Here is a 15,192-nt window from a genome sequence, read left to right on the forward strand (position 1 = left end):
TTGTGACATAAACCTCCAAATAGAGCAGCTGTGAACAAAAATGTTGCATTTTATTTGAAAAGTGTGAAAATCCCTGAAAACAGCTTTCAGGGCTTGTACTGCTATCTCTGGTAACAGGAAATGCCCGCCCATAAAACCGGAGCCAATGGAGAGGAAGAGGAGCCAATGGAGAGGAAGAGGAGCCAATGGAGAGGAAGAGGAGCCGCCCAACAATATCTTGGGAATTTGGGGAGGGAGTTGACCAGGCTTGCTCTTCTAGGCCTCAGACGCAGAACATCCCGTTACCTCCCAGTATTTATAACGGTCTTTTATCCTGTGCTGCTTCTTAACCAACGAACTCATGGCTTTCCAGGCGTTTATCCACAAATACAGCAGATCAGGTCAGTCGGTTTGTTCTGGTTTGTTGTCCGATTTCACCGTTTGTGGCTCAGAAAGTGAAGTAAACAACTGACTCGGGTGAAACTGACACCCAACAAATCCAACTGACTGGTTGTTGCTCCGTTTGTGCCGCTAAAACCATCATTAGTGACTTTCGGTTTTTGAGATGTTAAAAGTTATAATTTTGGACGATTACGTCATCCTTGCTACAATGGTAAAAACCTAAATCTACCAGAAATACATTTATTGAATTTAGAATAACAGCTTAGCATAAAATATTAATATTCTAATATTATCAATGTGACACTTTCATGCGTTACATTGTGACCATTTTCCTCATCAACCATTTCGTCCATTCTGTTTCTATTATGGGATGTTTTCTGTAATTTGAAGCCTTTTTCTTAATATCAGCTTTTATAACGGATGAGTTAAAGTTCTACATTTTTCTTATAGTCTGTTGTTGAAAGGAGCTTGTGTGACTTGAATAAATATTTTTTATCAGACAAAAGTTCTCAAAGTCTCATCATCACATTTTGTTAATTTAAGTCACAACTGAGAGACCAGGCAGGAACTGGTACCTGAATAAATCAGACATTAGAGCCAGTTTTAAAAGTCAGAGATTAACAGAAGTTATGGACAGATTTGACCAGATTATGGAGAAACCAGAAATACTGGAAACTGGTTTAAACTCTCCTTAAAATGAAAAGCAGCCATTAACCAGTGAGAATGAGATTAAAACTTTAGGTTCTGAACTAAAAGAATCATGTGAAATGATGCGACGTGTAAAAGTAGAAGAAACATTTCTGCCTCCTAAAGACTCCAGCTGGTCGACTGAGGAGATTTATGCAGGATCAGGAAGATGATTTCTACTTTCCTTTATTTACTTTGTGGTTCATCTGCATTAATATTATTTAAAAGATGTATTATTGTTTATTTGTAAATAATTTATTAAACCTTTTGGACAAATTGATGTTGCATTTTATTTGAAAAGTGTGAAAAATATGTGAGAAATTTAAATGAATCTCAGAAAAAACTCAAACTGTTTCCAGATTTCACTCACTGATGTTTTTCTCCTCATGAAATATAACAAAAATAATTTCACTTATTTTACAACCTTTTGTTGTAAAATAAGGTTTTACTTAAATAAGGACGTATTTATAACAGGAGTCCAGTTGTTCCTCATATTATGACTGATGTCCTGCTGCCTCTCCTCCTCCTCTTCCTCTCTCAGGATGAAGATGATCTCCCTGCTGCTCCTCATCCTCAGCTCATGTCTCTGTGGTCAGTCTCCATCTTGTCTTTGTGACAGAAAGCTCTCTAGATGGAGCTGAAAGACTCCCATGTTCCAGTTCTCAGTGTGTCTGCTCCTCTCTTTCCCTCTCTGTCTCCTCAGCAGCAACATTTGTAGTGAATGTGACCCAGAGCAGCTATGAGGCAGAGGAGAACCACAGCATCACTCTGGAGTGGACCTTCACCACCAGACCAGACTCCTCTCTGTCCTCCATGTTTATCCTTTGTGAATTTCTAGCTCCACCTAGAGGATTGGTTCTCTATCATCTCCATGATGGTGTTGAGTTTCCAGAGTCTCAGCATGATCAGTTTTCAGGACGAGTCCACAGTGACAAAGACGTCCTCAGAGAAGGACGAATCAGACTCCATGTGTCCAGACTGAGGACTGAAGACTCTGGTCTGTATCTGTGTGACGTGAAAACTGAAGATGGATTCAACTCTGGAAGATGTCGACTCAACGTTACTGGTGAGAAGAAATAATATAAAAACATTTTCCTTTGATAAATCCTGATTCCTATATTAATGAACCAGCATCTTCATCTTCATCTTTATCATGAATCCTCCTGGATCTCAGTTTTCATCAAATATTAATAAATATTTCTGGTTTTTCTCCAGCAGCTGCTGATCAGATCCAAACTCACAGACCAACTTTGACTCCAGAACCAGAGAGAGGAAGGAGCATCATCTTCATCACTGTGACAGTCATAGCAGCAGCAGCTGTGATGGTTCTAATAATCTTGATTATATCTTTTATTTTGAGAATGAAAAGAAAGAAAAACAAAAATAATCATTCTACACATGCAGCTGGAAAATATAGTGCAGATTGAAGTTTTGTTCAAACGAGTTTGGTTGATGATAATTTTGCCGCGACAGAAATATCAGGTTAGATTTAATGATCTGATGAGGAAAATGTTAGATTGTAATGAATTAATATATTGTAACAAATATTTAGTTATTTTTCAGACTCCTGAAAACTTAATCCTCTTTTTTATAATCTTTGTGGTTCCTGAACTGTCATTGCAACTTAAAGTTGGAGCTGAGAGCAAGAAAAAGGAAATCAGTTTTATGTCATTTTAATGTAACACTTCCTCTTTTTCATTTCAAAACGGAGGAAAACCACAACAAAATTCACTGCTCAACAAAAACCCACAGACGGTTGTGGTCACGTTGCTACTAGACTCAGCCGAGGTTCAGAAAATGATTCTTCATGGTTACGGCGACTTAAAGGTGTTTTTAATTACATTCTGATAGTCTTTTTCTTTGTAAACAAGAAACTTCTAGCCTGAACCTTATAATGCTCCCATAAATAAATCAGTAAAGAAAAACATTTCAGAATTTCAAAGTTTAGTTTTGTTGTTTTTTTTCTTTGGAAATTTATTTAGGTTAATACAGTAAATTATGCTAAATTAAAATGTGAGGCAAAATAGTTGTTCAAATAGGTGAAAACAGTTTAATTACATAATGTGACACAAATGTTTAAATTAGAATTTAAAGTTACAACATCTACATTTCAACATGAATGAGTCATTAGTACTAAACAACAAAGTTTAGACAACCTGTCAACTTGCTGAATTGTAATTTCTGAGTTAAAATAAAACAGTTTTCTAAATAACCTCAATTCAAGTTAAAGCTTCAAATGTTTTACAGTTTTATTGTTTCAACAACTTTTTTATTCACATCACTTCCTCAGCCCAACAATCATAAACAATCTGTTGTCTCTCTTCTGTTAGGAATCTGATAGTTTGATTTTAATTCTACTTACAGCTTAAACTACTTTTGATAAACACATAAAACTGGAATCTCAATAAAGAAAGATTATTTTTTTAAATAGACAAATTCTGTTAAATCTTTCCTTTGTGTGTAAATGTTTAATTCATAACCTTAAAATCAAATTTTTGTTCCTATTAATACAAGAAACTACGTTTTATTTATTTTCATAAATGTTTTAGAGACTAAGATCTGATCAAAGGAAGTCCTGATAATCCATTCAATGAGTCAAAGCCTCGTCTGGATGCAGATTTCAACTTTGTCAACAAGTGAAAATACTGAAGAAATTAAAATGAGTGAACTGTTCAAATCATTTATAATGATTTGTTACTAGCATGGAGTGAAAAACAGTTCAAAATCCCTGTGATAAAAATCTTGATTTGATCAATTGGAACCAAAATAAGAAACTATTAACTCTGCTAGTTGTGTCCTACAAAGACAGTAAAGACTCAACTGTACCTGACAGTGAAGAACATCCAGAAAGGAAAGAAAGAAGGACGAAAAACCAGAGAACAGCCATGAAGTCAGTCGATCCGTCCTACTGCCTGGCAGTTTTCTGAAAATGTGTTGATGTGCTGCAGTAGGACCAGGTTCACTTTATACTGGTTTCACTGGAGGCATCAGAGCCTCTGTAGTGCTCCTCCTACCAGGCTGTAAAAAAGAGCCTCTGTAGGAGGAGCACAGTGCTGCAGGAGCCATGTGGAATGACAGCCAATCAGATGCACAGCTGTCTGTCGTGAAAACTGCTAATAACCTTCGGTTTGATCCCTGGACTGAGCCCAACTGGAAGCGGACAGACAGAAATAATTTGTCAGTCTGTTAGTTTAGATCTGGTCTGTAGCTTTAGAGATCAGCAGCAACACGTCGGTTATTAAAGCAACGAAGTGTTGAGGCCGATAAAAGACAAACCAACCGAATAAGTTTATTATATTTCATGTGATCCGTTTATATAATTTAGAGTTAGTTGGATAAAACATTTTACTTAAATACACGTTTCTTGTGAATAAGTGTAAAACACAACAATTAGTTCATGATTTGTTTCCCATATGTGCAATTATAACTTTTAACCTTCTGCAGGTTGTTTTCCTTTCTGAATCGTTCTGGTAGCTCAATGTTTTGCGTCTCCTGTCAGCATTAGACGCGGTTTTCCGATCTGCCTTGTAAACTCACACACACACTCACACACACGGTGTGTCCTTGCTACACACTCTGAAAAGAAAGAAAAACAAAAAATAATCCTTCTACACGTGCAGCTGGAAAATATAATGCAGATAAAAGTTTTGTTCAAACGAGTTTGGTTGATGATAATTTTGCCGCCACAGAAACATCAGGTTAGATTTAATGTTCTGATGAGGAAAATGTTAGATTGTAATGAATTAATATATAATAATAATGATATTAATCTGTTTATTGTTATTGTTTCAGTTTCCCGTTTTAAATCATCTCTAAAAACAGTCAGACGTATCGATCAGTTATTGTGTCTAAATGCTGAATCAGCTGATTGTTACTGATAAAATGATTTATTATTTTCACAGGTACATTTAGATAAACATTTTTTTAAACCAGCGGATAAAGCTAAACACAGAAACATCGCTCTGCTTTTACAGGCTGATGAAGTCTGAGAGGGAGGAGAAAAACTGAGGAGGAAAACTTTAAGGAAGGAGACAAAATACTTGGTAGATCTGGATTTACTAAATGTTTAAATGTTTGAGCTGAGATGACATCACATTTCATTCTTCATCACTTTGGTAACCAGATCAGTTCCTGGTTGATGTGAACACAGCAAACCAGGCCCAGAGCATCACTCCTCCACCGCTGTGTCCTGTTGTCAATGGCAACCAATGTCTCTGGTCTGGCCTGAGGGTGGATGTAGTTTACCTTCTTCCTGTCTAAAAACTCAAAAGTTTTGTTACTGTAATCATTTTATCTGCTTTATTTTTTGTGTTTATGGTGTTAAAATGTTGTAAATAAATCAGATTTTATAGAAAGATGTCTGGACTCCATATTTTAACTTTTAGTTTTAAGTTTCTGCATTTTCTCAGCAGATTTGATCAAAACTGTCATTTAATTCATCTTTTTTCAGAGTTTAGATGTTCTAAACGTTTGTTTGATCAAAGAAATGAGATTTAAATCACTTAGTGGCTTAAATCTGGAGGTAAAAGCAGAGCCACTGCTTCACAGCTGAAATGTTTCTCTTTGTCCACATGGTGGCGCTCTAAGCTCTGACTAAAAGCTGCTCAGCAGCCAAAGTTAGTTTTTCTCCTTTCTGTCTTTATTCAGTTCTGATGTGAAAAGTTTCCTTTAATTAAATGTGTTTATTCCTGATTATTAAATATTGATCTGATCAGATGATCAGCAGCTTCATCCTGATGCTTCACTCAGTTCTTCACTTCAGGTTGAGTTAATTATTTACTGACAGGTTGATGATGTCATTCAGTTGACTCAACACTCAGAACATAATTTGTAAATAATTTCTGCATTAACTGATCATAATGTAACAGATTCATATTTTTCTACTTCCTGTTTATTGATGTAACTTTAGATAAAAATCAAAGTTAGAAAAAAATCTCAAAACACTGAAAACATAAAGAGCAACAATTGATTTTTATTTGTCATTTTGCTCATTTTAGAGATAAAAATACAGAATCAATTCTTGGTGGTGGAGAGAAACTTTAGGTTTAAATTAATCTCATTAATTAGGATATAAATTACAAATCAGATCAGAGCTGGTCTGTGTATAAAAGATGAAATAAATAAAACAGGTAGAAAAGCTGCAGCAACAAAATAAAAGCATAAAATGACTGAAGGAAAACAGATGAAATGTTTCTGTGATCAGTAACAATAATCAATAATCTGAAGCTTCAACGTTTCATAACGGCTGCAGATCCATGTTGGATCCACTGGAGGTTCTAGAAAGTTCTAAGCTGAGAGTTTGGTTCTGATCTGATCTGGATCTGCTTCCTCATTCATCTGCTTCATTAAATAAAGACGAAGAACCAACCCAGTAACCAGTGGAACCATCAGAACGGCTCCAACAATCAGTCCAACATGTTTGTTTCTGCTTCCATCTTCTTTTCTTCCCTCCTTGTTTTCTGTCAAACAGAATCAGAGCTGAAGGTCAGAATCCATTTCTCTTCATCTGCTGCTCTCAGACCAGCTGCTTCTGCAGCAGCTTTAGAAACACAAACATCTGGGCTGACAGGTTCACTGCAGAACCAGAACCACATCTGGCCTTAAAGGGATATTCCCCCTAGATTAGCCACAAAGACTCTGGAGACATTTTACCTTTAAGAAGATTCACTAATTGGACATTAAACCACTTTATGCAGCTTCCTTCTTTCACTGGAACATAGAAACCATGAAAACTCACCAGTAGGAGGCGCCACATCCAGGAAGACGGTCCCGATGGGGTCAGAGGTCAAAGTGCGTCTCTTCCTGCCGGTTGCTACTCTCTGGAAAACCCGACACTCGTATGTTCCCGTGTCGTTGGTCGTCACGTTGCTCAGAAGCAAAGACACGTCTCCGTCCTCCATCCGTCTGTCCTGCAGCTCCACCCGCTTCCTAAAAGATGGATGCTGGTTCTCTGGGTCCGGCTGCTGGTCTCTGTACAGGAGGACATATTCTGGTTCCAGGTCCGGTCGGGTCCACTTCACAAACACAGCAGGTTTGTTGTTGGGGAGTCGGCATGGCAGAGAGACGATCTGTCCAGGAACAGCTGAGATGTTTTTATGAACTACAGGACAGAGAAACAATGACAAAGGGTCATGACAAGACAAATCATGGCGGTTAAAACCCGTGACTCTTCAGCTCATGTTATAATTCACTTCCCACCAACAGTTTGACCTACATAAACTCAAACATCAAGTTCTGAAATAATTCATTCAACCCACTCAAGTCAATGATAATTCACTGAGTTGAAATTAACTTTTATAGACACATTAAATGTTTTCTCAGCAACAATTGTTGATATATTTTCTTTACACTGTATTGTGCTGTATTGTTTTATCACCACAAGGGGGCAGTAATCATATTTTTCTAAACAGCCATAAGTTCTCACCACCGGTCCAGTTGTTCCTCATTCTGAACAAAACATTTAACATTTTGATCATGATTGTCGTTGCTAATACACTAATACCTGTAACAATGGTAAAAACCTGAGTACCAGAATTTAAACTCATTGATCACAGAGATGTCCAATTTTATTAGAAGGATAATAAATATGGAAAAGTCATGAATAGTTTCCTCTATAATAGAAATGCAACATCTTTCACTAATAACCAGGTTTCTGATGTTTTTCCTCTCTAATTATAGCAAAGTGATTTTATTGAAAAGTTGCTTTAAAAACAAACATTCAGCAAATGCAGAGAAAGAAAATAATCCCCATTTTACTTCTGCAATACCGGTTCATGACCACAGGGTGGCAGTAGAGATCTTTTTTGAACAATGTTTTTCTTCGCCTCACCACCAGAACATGAAAGACTCCCATGTTCCAGTTCTCAGTGTGTCTGCTCCTCTCTTTCCCTCTCTGTCTCCTCAGCAGCAACATTTGTAGTGAATGTGACCCAGAGCAGCTATGAGGCAGAGGAGAACCACAGCATCACTCTGGAGTGGACCTTCACCACCAGGACTCAGGGGTCCTACAGGGAACTGTTCATCTACTGTGAATTTAGAACCTCAGTGAAGAGACGGGATAATATATGTTCATCGTGATGGAGTTGAGTTTCCAGAGTCTCAGCATGATCAGTTTTCAGGACGAGTCCAGAGTGACAAAGACGTCCTCAGAGAAGGACGAATCAGACTCCATGTGTCCAGACTGAGGACTGAAGACTCTGGTCTGTATTGGTGTGACATGAAAACTGAAGATGGATTCGGCTCTGCAACATGTCGACTCAACGTTACTGGTGAGGAGAAATGATAATAAAACATTTTTGTTTAATAGTTAAATTCTTAAGATCTGTTTAATGAACCTTCATCTTCATCATGAATCCTCCTGGATCTCAGTTTTCATCAAATATTAATAAATATTTCTGGTTTCTCTCCAGCAGCTGCTGATCAGATCCAAACTCAGAGACCAACTTTGACTCCAGAACCAGAGACGATGAAGGAGCATCATCTTCATCATTCTGGGATCAATAGCAGCTCTAATTAAAAGTTGATTTTGCGTTTCAGGAAGAGAAGAAAGGGAAACAAAGATAATCATTCAACAAATGTAGTTTGAAAATATAATGCAAGTAAAAGTTTTGTTCACTTGAGTTTAGTTGATTAATGATTTTGTCGCCACAGCAACACCAGGTTAGATTTAATTAAACTGATGAATAAAATGTTAGATTGTAATGAATTAATATATTCTAATAATGATGATCAGTTTATTGTTATTGTTTCAGTTTCCTGCTTTAAATAATTTCTAAATGTTTTCTGACTTGGACGTATTGATCAGTTATTGATGGATCAGCTGATTGTTACTGATAAAGTGATTTATTATTTTCACAGGTATATTTTAATAAATATTTTTATAAATATGTTATGAAGAAAAAACACAATGAAGACTTTGACTGTTATAAAGGTCAATATTTCATTGCTTTCAAGTGATGATTTTTATACTTATAATACATTTTAAAGATGAACATGAAACATTAAAGGTGTTTTTTTACATATATTTTCATCCTCAATGTTTGTTTTTGTATAAAATTTATGAATGTAAATGTTGAGGTTTTATTTCAGAACCATTAATTCTTCAACATGTCCAAAGTTTTCTCAGTGTTTCAACTCAAATCTTCTCGAGTTTAATTTCTGATAACATGATTTTTCTGTAATTTTTATCAATGAACAGAAACTGAACTTTTATTAAAACCTGCTTGTTTTTCCACCAGCTGTGTCTCCATCTTGTTCTCCCTGAATGAATCTCTCTCTGTTTGCTTGTTTCCTCTTTAATGTCTCATCATGACTCCATCGTCTCCTCATTGGTTTCTGGATCCTGTGGTCAGGAAGCAGCAGCTGCTGCTCTCAGCCTCCTGAAACATCCTGAAGCTCAGCTGCTGATCTCTGATCAGCTCAGCATCCTGAAGCCTTCAGATCAGGAGTTTCTCTGCTGGTCCTGATGCTGCAGACGCTCTCAGACCAGCAGAGGCTGAACCTCACAGTCCTTCAGACCCAGAGGTCGGCATGGAAACCAGCTGATAAAGCTAAACACAGAAACATCGCTCTGCTTTTACAGGCGGATAAAGTCAGAGATGGAGGAGAAAAACTGGAAGGAAAACTTTAAGGATGGAGATGAAATACTTGGTAGATCTGGATTTACTAAATGTTTAAATGTTTTAAAAATTTATGTAACCAAGTTGCAGTTTGAGGAACTTTGATCTCATGTTGGATGAAACATTTTCTCTTTCTGTAATTTATTCTCATGTTACAATTCATATAAATCAGCAAAAAACTGTTTGGGTGAAAAAAGAAAAAGTTTTGAATCTTCATTATATTCATATTTTTCCAAACAAACAAACTACAGTTTAGATTTCTGACCTTTATGATAAATTCAAAGAAACATTTCCAAGTTGAAAATATTTCCTTCATGTTTTTCTGTAACTTTAATGTCAGTAAATCAATAAACTGATTGCCAACATCTGTCTGTGTGAACTTGTGGAGTTTTAAAGGTAAATTTCTACATAGTTTGTAGAAATCTCAGAGCAGCTGGAAAATATTCATAATGTGAAAAAATGTTAAAAGAGGTTAAGAAGTAAAGATGTACAAATATTTGCTGATATTTTTTATCACAGGAGAAAATGACAGAAATATTAATAAATGAGTAATTAGTGTTTTAATCTCGACACACAGGTGGTCATGATATGAGCTGATAGTCTGTTGGATTATAAAAACTGATATTATTATTATTAAGCTTCTGTGATGATGCTTAAAAATGATCAAAACAGCAAAATTAATCATTTAAATAACAGAAGTTTTATAAAGCAGCAAAAATTCTACAAAAAAAACTGATCAGCTGATCGATCATCAGATATTTAACATTTCTGGTGGTTTTGAAGCAGCAGCTCCTCTTCATCACTTTCTATAAACTCATTTAGCCTTAATTTGGGTTTTACTTTCTGTTTTTTCAAACATGTTATATAAACAACAAAACAAACCGATTAATTGTAAATTAAATAAACTTAACAGTGAATCTTAATGATGGACAAAGAATAAAACAGAACAAATGAATCTGAACTGATCCAGTCAGTCCGTCACTCAGACCTTCAGCTCTATGAGCTCTCAGTTCCTAACTCCACCACCAGGTGGCGCTCCAGTATAACCCTGATGGTAGAACTGGTCTGAGGTCAGATCCAGCAGCTGGATTGGTTCTGCTGAGTCCAAACAGCTGCAGCTCATGTTGATGTTAAAAGGTTCTGCAGTGAATCAGGTTCTGACAACATGAGGGAAGAAATCTGGATTTATTTGGTAAACCACTGAGTAACTGATAATAACACCTGATTTAATATTCAAAATGTGTCCTCAGAAAACTAAAAGTATAAAAGTTATGTGAACATTCTGGTATTTTACAGAGTATTACCAAAATATTTATAGAAATAAGGTGTTAGGTGTGGAGGCTGGTTCTAGACCAGATTTACCATGAGGGTCAGTGTTTTTTGAAAGAAAAAAAACAGAGCAATATTTCATCATTTGATATAATAAGTGAACCAAAGAGCCACTTGTGTCTCCAGAGATCCATGTTGCAGATCCCTGGCAGATGGAAAGTATGATTATAGCAGCTAAAAGTGCAGCACTATAATTTTTAATTCATTGTTAAAGTAAAATTGTGAAGGTTAAAAAAATCCACCACTGAGTATTAGCATAAGACATTTATTTAGTATAACTTCTTTGGTCCCCTGTTGGCCCCCATCTAGATCCGCCTCTGGGCTGCAGGTCTGCGTCTGGTGCATTAATGATCACTGAACAATGAATTAATAAGATATATAAACATTTCTAAATAAAACATACAGAAAGCATTAGCAAACCTTTTAAATGTGTTGACAAAGCACCCTGAGAAATAAGCTTTTTATTCTTTCAGTTTTTTTAAAGAGCTAACAAATTCTTCTTTACTTTTCTTTGACTTGAAGAGCATAACATTAGTAGACACAAATAATCAGGGCTCCACTGTTTTACTGTCTGTTGATCCAGCATTTAGATGACCTTTGAACTGTTGATCATCTCTGAACTTAATGTAAGTGATACAGAGTAAAAGTGATGAAGCCTCAAAATTAAAACTTGAGTTTCTTTGAAAAAAATCATTAGTTGTTCACTTTGTAGTGACTAAAATGCCAAATTCTATGCTACTAGTTTCTGTTGTTCCTGGTAGGTTTTAGTTTTGCTCAATCAAAAGTCGCTATGCAGGTCTTCATTTTAACCTGTAATCATAAAGTTATGTATTTTCTTCACAATGTTCATTTTCTTTCCATTTGCATTTAGAACCAAATAAATTCAACATAAAAGTCGAGTCAAATTTATTTATACAGCACATTTCAGTAGCAAGGTAGTCCAAAGTGCTTTACAAGATAAAAACACAAAAATACAAATAAACAAATGACAGTTTGTCTCTTCTCATTAACAACACCTGAGCAGAATCACACTTGACCTTAAGTAATCCCTTCCACCTTTCCAACAAACTTGGTACACAAAATGAAATAGTGACGAGAAACACAGAAAATAAGATAAATGATTTCTACACGCTTTATAAAACAAGTGTTCAAAAGTAAAATAAAAAGAGCAGGCTGGTGTAAAAAATCCCTTTGGTAGATTGACACATCTTGTGACAGTTTTCAATCTGCTTTGTTTCTATTCAAAGCAGCACTTACCGGAACGAAGGGAAATTAATGTTTTCTTTTCATTTTTAACTTTAAAAGAAGTTTCAAGGTGCCCAATCCACTCATGGGATGGGAGTTCTGTGTACTTGACAAATGAAGACAAAATTAAAATCATAATGATTTTAACAGTAGATATCTTGACAGCGCTTAAACTATGATTTCATCATTGTCACGCCCATCTCGAAGGCGAGGACAAAAAGGGAGACAGACGAGCGGATCTATAGAAACAATTATTTATTTGATAACAAAAATACGCTCTGTGAGATCAGGCCAGCCAGTCAGAGAGAAGTGTGGACCAATGCTGCTCGTTCCGGACGGGTCCGGAGGGCAATCAAGCAGACCGTGACTGGCTAGTCGTCCACTTTTATCATCTACCGGTGTGTGCAATTACCAGTCCATCTACCTGCTTCCTGAAAAAAAAACAAGAACAAACATGTAGAGGACTAGAGACACCTACTGGACAGGAGGGGATCGTCACATCATCAGCAATACAGAAGTGAGGTTTTGTTTTGGTTCTTAGCTGTGACTCATCCAACAGGTTCAGTGAAATAACAGCATCCTCATTTTGATGTTTCAGTTCTTTTAAGAGCTAACTTAATTTGTTTTTGTTTATTAAACTCTTGAAGATATGAGAAAATTAATGAAAAGTTAACACAACTTGTTACCGTGTGTTTATTTTTCACAAAAACACATTTGACTTGAACAGTAGAAGTTAGTAGACACAGCTAATCATGGCTCGACTGTTTTACTGTATGTTAATGACTTTTGAAATGTAGCTGATAGCGGAAGTTTAGGCTGGAAGACCGCCCCCTCCGTCCGCCCATCGACGTCAAGCTCATTCTCCGACCTCAGCGCTGGACCTCACCCAGCGCGTTCAATCAGCACACCCAAGCCATCAGCTGCTTCCTACTTGCGTTCAACCCTCCACCTCCCCTTCTCCACCCACATCCATTGGCTCTCTAGGATGGCACCCTTTCATGACCTCCACCACCAGTCAGGCCCCGGGAGAGAGCATCCCTAATCAGTTATCGGGATGTTGTTGAGAACGAGAATCTCAATCGATGAATCATAATTTGTATTGACACACGGAGCATAAAATCAGCCAAGAAAAGCATTCAGACTTTACTTATTTTATTCACTTTCAGCGCTGAAAGGAGACGCTTTACCATTACATCCGAGAAGAGTTTCTAAAAAAGTCTGTGCAGCGTCTGAGGAGAAAGAGGAGGGCAGCTGATTATATGGACTGAAGACACTCCCTGAAATCACACCATGTCTCTGTGGCCTGATAAGTTTCTGTTTCTCGTGAGAAATGGACCTCTGTGTCTAACAGAATCAAAAATGTAACTCTTTACTATGGGCCCTTTGTCTAACAGCATGTGGCTCTTTCTCGGCCTGGTAAAGCGTCTCAACGATGTTCATTGAGTTCACATCAAATCTCAGCTCCAATCAGCTGCTGGGGCCATGTGCCAAAGAACTGTTATTCATTCCTGTCATTAAATCTTTTAATTGTTCCTTTTTCTCGGTCTGAGTCTTTCCAGATTGAACTGGTGATAATACCTGAACACAATGTAACTGGTACAGAATAAAAATAATGCAGTTAAAACCCTTAACAGGATTCATTCTGGAAGCTTTCAGGTGAACTTAAAGGGTGGAAGAAATTAAGTTAACAAACCAGTTTTAATATCTGATTGGACAGAACCCCAAAAACCCTAAGAGAGAAAAGGCCCGAGGTAATTTAACCGCTTGGAGGAAAACTGACTCTGGATGTTCCTGAAGGCACCACAGAGGATCTCAGCTGATCTAGTTGAGGAGTTTCTTCACCAAATGTTTTCATGGTTTCATGATCTGTGTCTGCAGAGCAGCAGAAAACAGCAGAACCTTCATCGCCTCCTCTTCACTTCTCTCTTCCTCTTCACACTGATTCTGGTTCTGAATGTGGTTCTGGTGGAGATCAGAGGAGGAAACAGACCAGAACCTGGTTCTGTCAGACTGTTGGACTTTAGATGACAGGAGAACAGATCCATCCGTCTGTTTCTCTTTCCTTCCTTCAGTTTCTCCTCTGTCAGGATTTCAGAGCAGTTTGGTTTCATGTTATTGTTGATCTGCTGTCAACAATAACATTAAATCTAAATCTATTTTCTGAGATCTGAACTGAATCTATTCAGAGAAACTCTGAAAATGGAATATTATAAAAGTTGCTATTGTTGTTTTAAAAAATAACATTTAATGTATGCAACTTCATATCTTAAAATAAGATATAATAATTTCCAAATCTTTTGGTAGAAGATTGAAATGAGCAAGAGTTAATTAAAAAGAAAATAAACAGTTGGAGTAAAACTTCTGTTAAAATATTGTGTTCTGTCACTTTAAGAACAAACAATTATTGTGTAGTTTGTATGTAATGTACATAGAAACTACACACTACTATATATATATATATATATATATATATATATATATATATATATATATATATATATATATATATATATATATATATATATATATATATATATATCATCTCCATCTCCATCTTCTATTAATCCTCCTGGATCTCAGTTTCCAATAAATATTAATAAATATTTCTGGTTTCTCTCCAGCAGCTGCTGATCAGATCCAAACTCAGAGACCAACTTTGACTCCAGAACCAGAGAGAGGAAGGACCATCATCTTCATCCCTCTGGGACTGACAGCTACTCAGCTACTTTCCATCTGCATAGAGATGTTCTGGTTCTGACCCTTCCAGCTGCAGCTGGTTCTGCTGGTTGCTCAACCAGAACCTGAAACCAGAACCCTGATCTGAGCTGATTTCAGCTGCAGCAGCTGATGAACCAGTGAAGCTCTGGTTCTGCTCCACTGGTTCTGGTTCTGATGGTTCTGCTGAAATAAATCCAGATTTCTTCCCTCATGT

The 15,192-nt window shown here is 36.7% G+C and overlaps 1 pseudogene across 1 annotated transcript; it reads left to right on the top strand.

Annotated features, from left to right (window-relative positions):
* Positions 1–1,556: 1,556 nt before the first annotated feature.
* On the top strand, positions 1,557–15,018 carry LOC106913526 (uncharacterized; annotated as a pseudogene). The gene is made up of 6 exons (XR_015766212.1): positions 1,557–1,659; positions 1,772–2,134; positions 2,284–2,493; positions 6,809–7,099; positions 7,973–8,336; positions 14,882–15,018. The product of XR_015766212.1 is annotated as an uncharacterized LOC106913526 (transcript).
* Positions 15,019–15,192: the final 174 nt, after the last annotated feature.

This window comes from Poecilia mexicana, unplaced genomic scaffold, assembly GCF_051168715.1.
Source record: "Poecilia mexicana isolate PSO_F unplaced genomic scaffold, ASM5116871v1 scaffold_18, whole genome shotgun sequence".
Taxonomy (NCBI): Eukaryota; Metazoa; Chordata; class Actinopteri; order Cyprinodontiformes; family Poeciliidae; genus Poecilia; species Poecilia mexicana.